This window comes from Oryctolagus cuniculus, chromosome 13, assembly GCF_051225735.1.
Source record: "Oryctolagus cuniculus isolate XC-2025 breed Fujian yellow rabbit chromosome 13, ASM5122573v1, whole genome shotgun sequence".
NCBI classification, from domain to species: domain Eukaryota; kingdom Metazoa; phylum Chordata; class Mammalia; order Lagomorpha; family Leporidae; genus Oryctolagus; species Oryctolagus cuniculus.
Genome location: NC_142879.1, coordinates 26,204,915 through 26,216,904, shown reverse-complemented (window position 1 = coordinate 26,216,904; position 11,990 = coordinate 26,204,915). Strand labels below are relative to the sequence as shown.

Sequence of the window (11,990 nt, the reverse complement as noted above, 5' to 3'; positions counted from 1 at the left end):
CGCCTTGGGGGAAGTTCCTCGCTCTGTGCTCCCCACCACTAGGTCATCCTCTGAGCGGTAGCCACTGCCCGGGAAGTCAAAGGAGCTGCAGGGAGGCAGGGCTTCCGCCTCAGGGTTAGGCCTGGAGGAGGAACACGGGCCCCTGCTCACACTCAGACCTGCAGAGGAGGCTGGGAAATGCGGCCTGGTGAGAAGTTGTGTTCAGCCCCTCCCCCACCTCCACCCCCACGTTGCACAGAGGAGTTGGGCCTCATGGGGTCGCAGAGCTCCGAGGAGCCCAGACTGGAGCCAGTCTTCGTGGAACACTCCTCCTGCCGCAGGGATGATTCAGGAATGAGAGATGTGACCCTAATGAGAGGGTTGGTTTGTCAGAGGCATCCGGAAAAGAAGGAGCCATTCCCTTAAAAGAGATCTCTCCTCTTCAGAGGGACGTGGTGGGAACCCCAAGGCCACTACAGCCATCTTTTTGCTAACTTGTGGTGTCACATACATAGCCTAAACTCAACCACCTTAGCCCTTTCTTAGTGTGTTGTAGCTCAATGATGCTAAGTCCGTTCGCATGGCTGTACAACCATCAAGCCATCTATCCTGGGAACATTTTTTTTTTATTTAATTTCACTTTTATTTTATTTATCTAAAAGAGTAACAGAGAGAGGGAGAGTTCTTCAATGGTTCACTCCCCAAGTGGCTACAACAGCTAGGTCTGGCCCAGGCAAAAGTCAGGAGGCAGGGGCTCCCTCTGGGTCTCCCACATGGGTGGCAGGGGCCCAAGCATTGGGATCATCTTCTGCTGGATCTGAAGTGGAGCACCCAGGACTTGAGCCGCGGCTCATATGGAGATGTTGGCAGTGTTGCAGGTGACAGCTTTACCCACGGCTTCCACTCCCTGACCTCCAAGACATTTTTCATCCCCTCCGGTAACTTCCCGTTCTCCCCTCCCCCAGCTCCTGACAGCCCCCACGCTACCTTTGGTCAAAAAGAGTTTGATTACTCGGGGTGCCTCCCGGGAGTGGGATCGCGCAATAATTGTTTTTCTGTGATTGACATTTTCACTTTGCTTAATGTGCACGAGATTCATCCACGCTGCAGCGGATGACAGAAATTCCCTTCTTCTTTAAGGCTGAGTGAGATTCTATCGTAGGTAAAATTGTGAGAGCTGTCAGAATAAAAAAGAAATCGCTGTGTTAAGCCCAAACAAAAAAATCTAACCATAACATAAAGGCAGGTGGTTGTGAAGCAGGGACCGTCACGCACATCAACCTGATAACAAGAAGTATCACCAGACTGCCGGAACCGCAGGCTGGCACGCAGACCGCTTCTGTGACGTTGTCTGTCGTTAGCCGTCCGCTCGGCCTTGGACCACTGCCACCCCTGCTATTGATCTTTGTGGCCATGGATTGTTGCTTCACGATAACTTATGTGGGGCCAAGGTTTGACGTAGCAGTCCAGATGCCCGAGCCCCACACTGGCGTGCCTGGGTTCAACACCCAGCTCCTGCTCCTGACTCCCACTTCCTGCCAGTGCACACCCTGGGAGGCACTGGGTTCCTGTCACTCATGTGGGAGAGCTGTGCTGGGTTCTCACTCCTAGGAGGCACCTGGCACTTTCTCTCTGTCTCTCTCTGTCTCTCTCTCTCTCTCGTCATTTACAGGTTAAAAGTGTGCGGCACAGTTTGTTGATCTGTCACCTGCTGCTGCCGCAGGGCACGGAGGGAAACCAGCTGCGAGATGGCAGGGGACGGAGCCGAGCCCAGCCCGGGGCTGACCCTCAGGTCTGCCATGCAGGATCCTGGAGACTGGCGGAGCTGCAGGACCGCGAGTCTCTTGGCTGCTGAGCTGAGTTTTAGGTTTCCGAGGGCTGTGCGTCACCAAACCGATGCACCTCCTGAGAAGTCACCTCGTTTCAAAACAGCAGAAGGAAACCAAAATGAGCAGAACCACAGAAGAGTGGGAAATAGTTTTGCTGACGTGAATGCTGGGGGGAAAAAAAAAACTGAAGGCACATGATGAACAAAATTTTGTAACTATATCTCTGCATGCGTCTCTGTCTCCTGAGGGTGTGAGTGACGAATGCTACGAGTGATGGACAAAGCGAAGAGAAAGGTTTTCTTCCCTCCAGTGTGTATCAGACATCTTTAAAGAGAAATCTTTAATGAAATAAACCGCCGGGTTTTCTCGCGCTTTCCCTGAACAGACGCTGTGGATGCCTAGAGAGGAAGTGGATCCGCAGCCTGCCCAGGGCTCTCCCAGGGCCCTGTCTGCTTCCACCATTGCAAGAGCAGGGTGCCAGGGGATGCACGCCCGCCCCCACCGATCTGTGGCCCCTCTTTGGTGAAAATGTTCCAACCCCAACGGCAGCCCTGGGGTCTTTCCTGGCTAAGTGACCCCAGGAAAGCCTACCTTCTCTTCCCTCTTTCATAACGCAAGCGGGGAGGCCCGCCCTCTAGCCCCAGCCCCCGCAGGTGGCTCCTGACTGCCTGTGCAGGAGCAGGAGCAGGAGTCTCGTCCCCAATTCTCCTGCTGCGAGGCTGCGTCCCCAAGCTAGGCCTTTCCCACTCAGACGTTCAGCTTCTGGGACTACACTGGGGCCTCGTATCCACACCTGCGGGTGCTGCATTCGTGGATTCAAATTAAAAAATTACGTGTGCCCTGAACACGCGCAGGCTTCTCCTGCTGTTCTTCCCTAAGCAATGCAATATAACAACTGTTTATGTAGCATCAGGCATTATTTAATCTAGAGGGGTTTAGAAGACACGTGCGAGGGTGCCACACAACCCTACTCCGCTTTATGTGAGGGACTTGAGCATGGGCGGGGGGGGGGTCTGCCGTCCGTGGGGGGTCCAGGAGCCAATCCCATGGGTCCACCAGGGGTCACTGCACCACTGGACGTGCTGTCCTCATCTGAGCCAGAGGGACCGAGGCCCCAGGAGCTATGTGCTCAGTGTCACCCAGCTCCTAAGTGGCAGAACCCAGATCTGCGCCCAGAACCCTGGCTTCATCCTTGGGCTTCTCTCTTCTTCCACACTTCCTTGGTCCGTGGACTCTCTCTCCTGCCAGTCTCCAGGTCTCTGAGGGTCCCTCCTTCTGCTCTGCAGTCTGTGGCCCTGCACATTTTGTGGTGGGAGGCCCCAGGACAGTGTGGGCAGCCCCTGGGCCCTGAGCCATCGGAAATCTCCCACGTTGATGTCTCACCGCTGTGAGGAGTGTGCTAGCTTTTAATTCACATCAATTCCTGTGAGCATTTGACTCTCATCATCAGGTATTTTCTCCAGAAATTTCTAGAAAAAGGAAGTCATTGGCCAATGCACGCTTAATGACCCCAGGCTATTTCATGGACAAGAGGTGGACAAAGTAATTAAGTGGGGAGATTGTGAAAGCTAAACATAAATATATATATATATGATTTATTTATTTATTTGAAAGAGAATTACACAGAGAGAGGAGAGGCAGAGAGAGAGGTTTTCCATCCGCTGGTTCACTCTCCAGTTGGCCACAATGGCCAGAGCTACACCAATCTGAAGCCAGGAGCCAGGAGCTTCTTCCAGGTCTCCCATGTGGTTGCAGGGGCCCAAAGACTTGGGCCATCTTCCACTGCTTTCCCAGGCCACAGCAGAGAGCTGGATTGGAAGTGGAGCAGCCAGGACTCAAACCGGCCCCTATATGGGATGCCGGCACTGCAGGCGGCAGCTTTACCCTATTTGCCACAATGGCAGCTCCTAAACATTATGTTTTTGTTTTTCATACATGTTTGATAGACGAATCTGTGAGAATTCCATTTGTAGGATCAAACAGACATGTCCATCCTGACATGTGTGCCATGCAAACTCTTCTGATGGTGGGGTTTTGATTAAGATGCACTGGAAGATAAAAAACAAAAACAAAAACAAAAGCAAGTGCCCTCCACACTGCTCTGCCTGTGCAGCTGTCCAGGGATCAGACACTGACTCGAGAGAGGTTGGGGTCAGGAGAGAGTATCTTAGGGAACTCGTTCTCTATTCATGGTCCTGAGTGACGCAGGCTTCCCTGGTGGTAAGAGTGCTCGTGCCAGCGTGGAAAGGGAGCGGAGCGCCAGCCGCCTGTCTTCCAGGAGCCCCGTGGTGCGCAGAGCCGTTGGCACTAAGCACGGGGATGCTCCCTCCTTTGTGCCGCCCAGAGCCTGCCAGATGGCCTGGCCCACAGCCCGTGCTCAGGACGTGTTTGTTGAATGAGTCAACGATGCCTGTGGTGAGTGATGGCCCCCTGCCGCATTCCAGTGTCCTCCCACCTCCCAGCTCGGCTCGCCCTTCCCTTCTTTGCTGTCCCTCCTAAGCCTTCTTCCGGCTCCAGCCCCCCACCCCCACAAGTCTTCTGCCTCATCGCCCTCCTCCTGCCCCTCTGTGGCCTCTATGATAAGAGCTGTGTCAGCTGCCAGCACCCAGATAACTCTGCTCTGGCCCCTGCCCCTGCGGAGCTCCCTCAGTTGTAACTCTTCCAGGCTGGGCAACTGCCCTGCATCTTTGTCCTACTTGTGCAGAGGACGGACCCCTTTGGAGTCAGACCCTGAGTTGCGGTGGCCCAGGCGCAGAGAAACTTGGGTGGTAAGTGCCGTCTGGGTGGTGCCCCGAGCCTTGCCCTGGCAGGAGATGCCACGTGTTCCCCTCTGAGGGGCTCCAGGAGGTGGCCTGTCCGGCCCTCTCTTCTGTCTGGTGGGGAATCCGAAGGAGAGGGTGCCCATGAGCTTGGTGGGATGCTGCACTGTCCTCGTCGCTCGGCACACTGGCTGCCGCCCTCCTGCCTGGCCAGACGCCCGGCTCTGTAAAGTTGCGCGATATTCCTGGAGGTGCAGGTGGGGGAGGAGGGGGTCCCCTATGTGTCTCACACCAGGCCCAGCTGCACAGTCAGCCACCTGCTGTGCTCCCACTGCTGTCCTCCCCTGGACTCTCCTCCAAGCTGCTCCTGTCACCTCCCTAGGGGCCCCAACACTGCCTGCGTCCATTTCTGCTGGGCCGAACACTGCTGGAGGCCTGGCGATCTCCCTGGGCTTGGATCCAGCTTAGAGCTTGGACTCTGTCTGGGTCTCCCTCCCATCTTTATTTCTGAGCTCACCAGAAAAACTGTAGAAGATGGGGATTTGGGGGCCGGTGCTGTGGCATAGTGGGTAAAGCCGCCACCGGCAGTGCTCCCATATGGGCTCCAGTTCAAGTCCTGGCTGCTCCTCTTCTGATCCAGCTCTCTGCTGTGGCCTGGGAAAGCAGTAGAAGATGGCCCAAGTCCTTGGCCCCCTGCATCCATGTGGGAGACCAGGAAGAAGCTTCAGGCTCCTGGCTTTGGATCAGCGCAGCTCTGGCTGTTGTGGCCAACTGGGGAGTGGACCAGCGGATGGAAGACCTCTCTCTCTTTCTCTCTCTCTCTCTCTTTCTCTCTGCCTCTGTGTATAACTCTGACTTTCAAATAAATAAATAAATCTTAAAAAAAAAAAAAAGATGGGGATATGGCTCATTTGCTGAGTACCTGCTTTGTCTTCACCGCCTCGATATGCATTTTCTCATTGAGCCTTCACCAAACCCTCAGAACCACCTTGCCATGCGGGCCTGCTGGTGTCTCCAGTGAGGAAGGGCGCCCACCCAGACCAGAGCCGGCAGGTGGGGGGCGTCACAGGAAAGCTTCGTCACTGGAGGGGAAGAGGAAGTGCAGCCAATGCACAGCTTCTGCGGGTTTTTACAGAGGTGATGTCAGCAGGGCCACAGAGATTTGCCTCCGCTATGGTTATTGTCATGTCAGCACGGCCCCATCTACCTGCTGTCCTGGGTGCCTATGAGTTTGGCTTCTCATGCCGAAGTAGCTGCACTCTTGACTCAAGAGAAGAAATTTGTAGGCAGGCCTTTGTTAGCAGATTCTTTCAAGACTCTGAAGTAAGAGTGTGATCCACAGAATACTGGCCTCTCTCAATGTTGTGCAAGTCCCACATCGGCCTGGCAGCTACCACTATGATGTCCACTCTGCATATGAGGAAAGGTAGCTATCACACATCACACCCAGCCTCACACGTGCTTCATCTGTAGCTGTCCAATACCCCAGCCACTGACGACATGTGGCTACATAACGTTAAATCAGCTAAAATGAGATGAAATTTAAAATTCAGTCCCTCGGTCATAGCAGCCACATGTTAGTGCCCAACAGCTGGGTGTGGCTACTGCTTGCCACACCAGGCAGCATAGATGTGGAATGTTTTCATCATCACAGAAAACTATTGCAAGGCGCTTCTGCAAACCACTGAGGTACAGTCTGTCAGGATATTAAATAAAATACATTGTTTTGGATCCCTGATGGTCTTGAAAAAGGTGAGGACAGACCCTGTTCTTCATCTTCCCAAAGCAGGAGTAGAGTCAGCACCTCCTGGGTCTTGGGAGAGGCAGGACACTGTCACGGGATGGAGCAAGGCAGGCATCAGGGGACTTGAAGAAAGCACTGAGGGGCGGGCATTGGCGCAGCAGTTAGGACGCCTGCATCCCATGGCAGGTGCCTGGGGTTGAGCCAGGGGCTGCTTCCGATTCCAGCTTCCTGCTAGTACTCGTGCTGAGAGGCAGCAGTGAGGCTCAAGTAGTCTTGTTCCCTGCCGCTCACAACGAAGACCTGGGTTGGGTTCCTGGCTCCTGGCCTTTGCCTGACCCAGCCTTGGCTGTTGCAGACATTTAAGGAGTGAGCCTGCGGATGGAAGATCTCACTCTCTCTGCCTGCCCGCCCGCCTATCTGTCTGTCTGTCTGTTTCTCTCTGCCTGTCAAATAAAGGTTCATGGGAATTAAAAGATAAGTTTATTTGGTGCAAAATTTTTTGAAACCCATACATATGCACAGTTTCCATGAATTTTTTTGAAGACCCCCACATAATAGCCGACACTCCCCCTCCCTAAGCAGATCTGAGAATTATGGTGACGCGGTGGGGAGGGTTGTCTGGCTGGGTTATGGGGCCCTGCTGTGAGGTCTCTTCCTCTGGGGCCCTGAGAGGGTGGCCCCTTGCTTCTGCCCTCTCAGATAAAGCGAATCCTAATCAAGCCCTGTGTGACATGACCCCCAGAGGCCAGGCTGTAACCAGTGCAGTGCAGGCTTCCAGAAGCAAAGGGGAAGAGATTGTAATAGCAACAACAACAAAACAGCATTCAGTGAGTGCCTAGTGGCCACAGACCCCGAGAGCTGCTTTCCAGGCCTTATCTTAATTAATCCTTGAGAGTCGATGTTGCTCTCCCAATTCACAGACGGCACAGCTGAGTCCTGGCCAGGCCAGGTGGCTTGCTAAGGTCCCAGAGAGGAGGTAGCTGAGCTCTTCACCTTGGAAACACACCTTCACTGAGAGCCCCGCCCCCAGCTACACTGCTGGACAGCCCCGCCCCAGACACAGCTTCCCCTGGAAACTTCCCCAGCACTGTCCACTGAGTGCTGCCGCCCCGGCTGCGGGCCATGGCCTTGGCTGTGGTGTCCGTGCCTGTGGGGCTGAGTGAGCCGCAGCGGGGATCCCCCCGTCCCCAACACAGGAGGGTCTGCTCCTCAGAACCCAGACCCCAAGGGTTACCCCCGCCCCCACTTGTTTGGTGCCAGGGCCCAGGACGCATGGAAGCCCTGGGTTGGGGTGGGATATTTGGGTTCAGGGGCCTCCCCTTGACCCTGAACTAGGCAGCAGGAGAGGACAATCTCAGGCCAGTGAGGCAGCCTGTGGCTTCTTGGAGAAAACCACAGAACACTCACAGCCTGGGGTGGCAACACCCACAATCTCCACCACACAGGGCTTGGCCCGGGGCTGCTGTGGCTGCCAGCGCCTTCGCTGGCACAAACCCCACTGGCGGCATCTTCCGCAGCACGTGGCCATTCTCTCTTCTGTCCATCAGTAACCCAGGCACAGGGAGGCTCTGTGGGGGCACCACAGCTGGAGGGAAATGCCGGCTCTGCCTTCAGTGGGCTCCCAGCCTCATCCTGGCAGAGACTGGGCCGTGACGCCAGCCTGCTGAGGTCACGGCCAGCCCCGTCCACCCCCTCCCTGGGCTTCCCACTGGCAGGGTCACAGCAAGGGAGGGGACAGGAGCGAGCGGGCACTTGCGGGCATCTGGCTCGCCCTTGTGAGGGGAAGTCCAGGGAGACAGAACCGGAAGGCGCTTCTGGGCAGCAGCCCGGTCGGGGTGGGGTGGCTGTGGCAGCTTTGGTCCTGGGCAGCCTGGAGCAGCGCCCCCAAGCGCCACTCACCAGCTCGCCCCAACTTGCAGTCTTCCCACAGCAGCCTGGGGGCGGCGGGGCGGCCTCCGTGCCTTCCAGACCCCAGAAGCCTATGGAGCTCAGATGCCCTGCTTGGCAGTGGCCCTCCTGAGTTGGCAAGGGGCGCTGTGTGGGGCCTGGGAGAGGCCATGGTCCTGGAGCCACTCCTCTGGGTACAACTGCTTCTGTTTAGCACGCCATCCGCTATGCTTTCCCCAAAAGCCACAGATGCTCCCAGGGTCCCTTCCCCAGCTCTTAGGTCACTGGACGGTCTCTAGGGACTGGACCCAGCCAGTGCTGCTCTCCTTTCATACAACAAAGCTTTCAACTGTCATTCCTGCCATTCTGTTCACAGAGGACCCCGATGGCCCAGCAGGCCTGCCTCCTAAGGCCAAGGTCAAATTCACCCATCTCAGTGGGCTGGACTCTTACCTCCCCATCTCCCCAGAGAGTAGGAGTGACACCAGGAAAGGTGTCAGGAATCATCCCCTGCTTTCCAAGTGGGGACTCTGAGATGATGGCTCGCCAAAGCCTTGCTCAGGTGGGCACCCTCTACCCTGGCAGCTGTGACTTCTCACCACACCCCCAAGGCTCGTTGGCCATCAGGCTAGTTTTGCAGGTCAGGAAGCTACGGCTCAGAGGGGCGGAGGTTCCCTGGGGTCACACAGGGTGGAAGGGGTGGTGCAGATCCCACCTCTAGCCCACGGTATACCTCCTCCTCCCAGCCCCCTCCCACTCCTCCCCCCCCCCCCCCCCGTCCCAGACCCTCATTCCAAGTGCTTGAGCTGGCCAGCAGGGTCACAGCAGAGGTGCTGGTCATTGTGAAAACTGGTGAGCTTACGGAAGGCCTGGAGCCTGGTGCAGGTGCAGGAGCCTCAGGGTGGGAGCTGTTATTGTCACGGTTGTCATCCCAAGACCTGAGGCTCCATGGTCCCTCTCTGTCATTCAACCCTTCTTCCCCCGCTGAGAACATTTCAGCCACAGGCAGCCTTGACCAAACACTCAGGGGTTGGCACTGACTTCCATTTTCCCAGTGTGTGTACCTCCTGTCTCACGGACAGCACAAGGGACAGGCTCCACTGCCCTTTCCAGGGCTCTGGGGCTAGGCTCAGCCATGACCTCCCAGCCCAGGGGTAAGGACGGTCACCAATGCATCAGGCCAGGATGCAATAGCAGGAGCTGGATCAGAAGCCGAACAGCCAGGAGTCTGGTACTCATACAGGATGCTGGCATCGCTGGGGTGCCTTAACCTGCTATGTCACAGCACCAGCCCCCACAAGCCATGCTTTTACTAAAAGTATGTTCATCATTTCTCTGAAATTTAAATTTAACTAGACATCCTGTATTTTGATTTGCTGAATCTGGCAATGCTGTGCTCAAAAAGGAGCAGGAGCAAAACGAGAGGTGATACCCCTGTTGGAAGCCGGAGCCATGAGGCTACTGAGCAGCCAGGGCCCGTCCGCCGCAGCAGGGCTCGCTTTCCTGGGTAGGTCCTGGCTTGGCTCAGGGCTCCAGACCCCTGCCAGCAAATGCCAGCACTTAGGCTGCCACTCTTAGCCACCGCTCCAGCTCCCAAGACCAGCCTGCCAACAGCTGGAGAGATCCAGTTTCAAGTACTCACAATTTCTTTCCTTTCCAAAGCTTCTGCAGGCAGCCCCTGGCTTGGGGTCAGTACTCATTCAAACTACCCAGCTAATGTTTCAGCCACTGAGCTTGGCGTGGGGGATTTAGTGGTGTGTGGAACAGACATAGCCCTTGGCCACATGGAGTTTATGACGTGTGCCTTCTAAAACCTCTTTTGGGGCCAGCATTGTGACCCAGTTGGTTTGAGTCTTGGCTGTTCTGCTTCCCACTCAACTCCCTGCTAATGCTCCTGGGAAGGCATCGCAAGATAGTCCAAATGCTTGGGCCTCTGCCACCCACGTGGAAGACCCAGATGGAGTTCCAGGCTGCTGGCTTCAGCCTGACCCGATACTGATTGCTGTGGCCATTTGGTGAGTGAGCCAGTGGATAAAAGATCTCTCTCTCCCTGCCTTTTTTTTTTTTAAATAAAAACAGCTGTTTCAAAGAAAGGCAATTTCTGAGCCAGGACCTCCTCTGGAATTCTCAGCTCCTTCTTTTCCAGCACGGGCTGCAACAACTGAGTTCTCCAAGTTCCCTGTCACTCTATCTTGTGCACTGGAATGCTGCTGGGAGATAACGGAGGAAGGCGGCTGCCCAGCCCCCCCACGCTAGTCTGAGGCCGAGCACAGAGTACACACTAAGAACCTCCCCCTCCCACTACTCCAAAGCCACATCTACCACAAACATTTAGTTAGAAATAGAAATCAGGAACCTAGGACGGAGCAGGTTAAGCTGCTGTGACAGCAGCATCCCATATCAAAGTGCCCGTTCCAGTCTCGGCTCTGCTCTCAGTACGACTTCCTGCTAACGTGCTTGGGCGGCAGTGACGATGGCCCAAGTACTCGGGTTCCTGCCACGCATGTGAGAGAACCAGATGGCGCTCCTGGCCCCTGGCTTCTGCTTGACCCAGCCCTGACCGTTACAGCCATTTGGGGAGTGAACCAGCCAATGGAAGAGCTCTCGTTCTGTCTCTCCTTCTCGCTGTGTGGCGCTCGGTCTTATAAATAAATAAATAATTTTTTTTAGCGCCATACCACTATTTCTGACAAGGCTAGGAGTGGCCCCCAGGAGTAGGGCATGTACTGTACACTGGGCGCATTTAGCAGTGCCCAGAACAATCCGGTGAGGTCGATACTATTATTAGCCCTCCCTGACAGTTGAAGAACTGACAGCTCAGGGATCGCGGGTAGTCTGCCGCAGCTGGCTAGCAGCAGCGCCAGGACTGAGGCTGGGCCCAAGACTGCAGATCTCACACACTTGATCACGATGTTGAAGGCTCAGACGCGCAGAGACTGTCCAAGGAAATGCAACGTGTGAGCGTGCGCACCAGTGTGTTTGCGCTCCAGACCCACGAACTGGCCTCTGGCAACCCTTTTGCTGGCTAGGGACGTGGTAATCCGGTAACGGAGCGCAGGAGGTTTTAACTAGCTCAAGGGAGCAAACATAACCTCTCTTCATTGTTCTCTCCCGCCCTGGAGAATCACATCCGGTTTGGAATCTCCAGAGCAGTAATTCTCAAAGCCAGACCCCAGCAGGCAGCAGAAGGGTTAAGAGTGACCACGGAGATAACTGCCTATCTCTTAGAGCTGATAACCGGGCTCTCCTAATAGAAAACCCCAGTGTGGCACATTCACTGAGCCTCCCAGTGCAAACACTTCCACCCTGAGCCCTGGGCAGGCTGCTCCACTTCCTGAAGACAAAACTTACTTAGTTGCCTTTTAGTTGAAAGGCAGAGAGATTTTTCCATCTGCTGGTTCCCTCCCCAAATGCCCACAACAGCCAGAGCTGGGCCAGGCTGAAACTAGGAACCTGCAACCTAACCTGGGTCTCCCACACGGGTGGCAGGGATGACCCAGTGCGTGGTCATCAACTGCTTTCTCCCAGAGGACACTCTGGCAGGACACTGGAACGGAAGTGGAGGCGTCAGGTCTTGAACCCCACACTCTGATCACGGGGTGCAGTGACCCAAGCAACAACTTCACCACTGCACTACGCGCCTAGAAGACTATTTAATTTGAAAGTACCCAAGTAATTTAAATGTGTGTGGGGAAATCAAACGGCACAGAGACCCTGAAATGAAAAATCTTCCCCTGAGCCTGAGTGTGGTCAGCTGTTTCTGACGGTCCCTTCCACGGCTCTAATGGTGAG

At 55.3% G+C, this 11,990-nt stretch overlaps 1 long non-coding RNA gene across 1 annotated transcript; it reads left to right on the top strand.

The window, feature by feature from the left end:
* The first annotated feature begins 4,300 nt into the window (after positions 1-4,300).
* LOC127483426 (uncharacterized) lies at positions 4,301-5,460 on the top strand. Its single transcript, XR_007909620.3, has 2 exons — positions 4,301-4,576; positions 5,208-5,460. It is a non-coding gene; the product is annotated as an uncharacterized LOC127483426 (long non-coding RNA).
* The last annotated feature ends 6,530 nt before the right edge of the window (positions 5,461-11,990 follow it).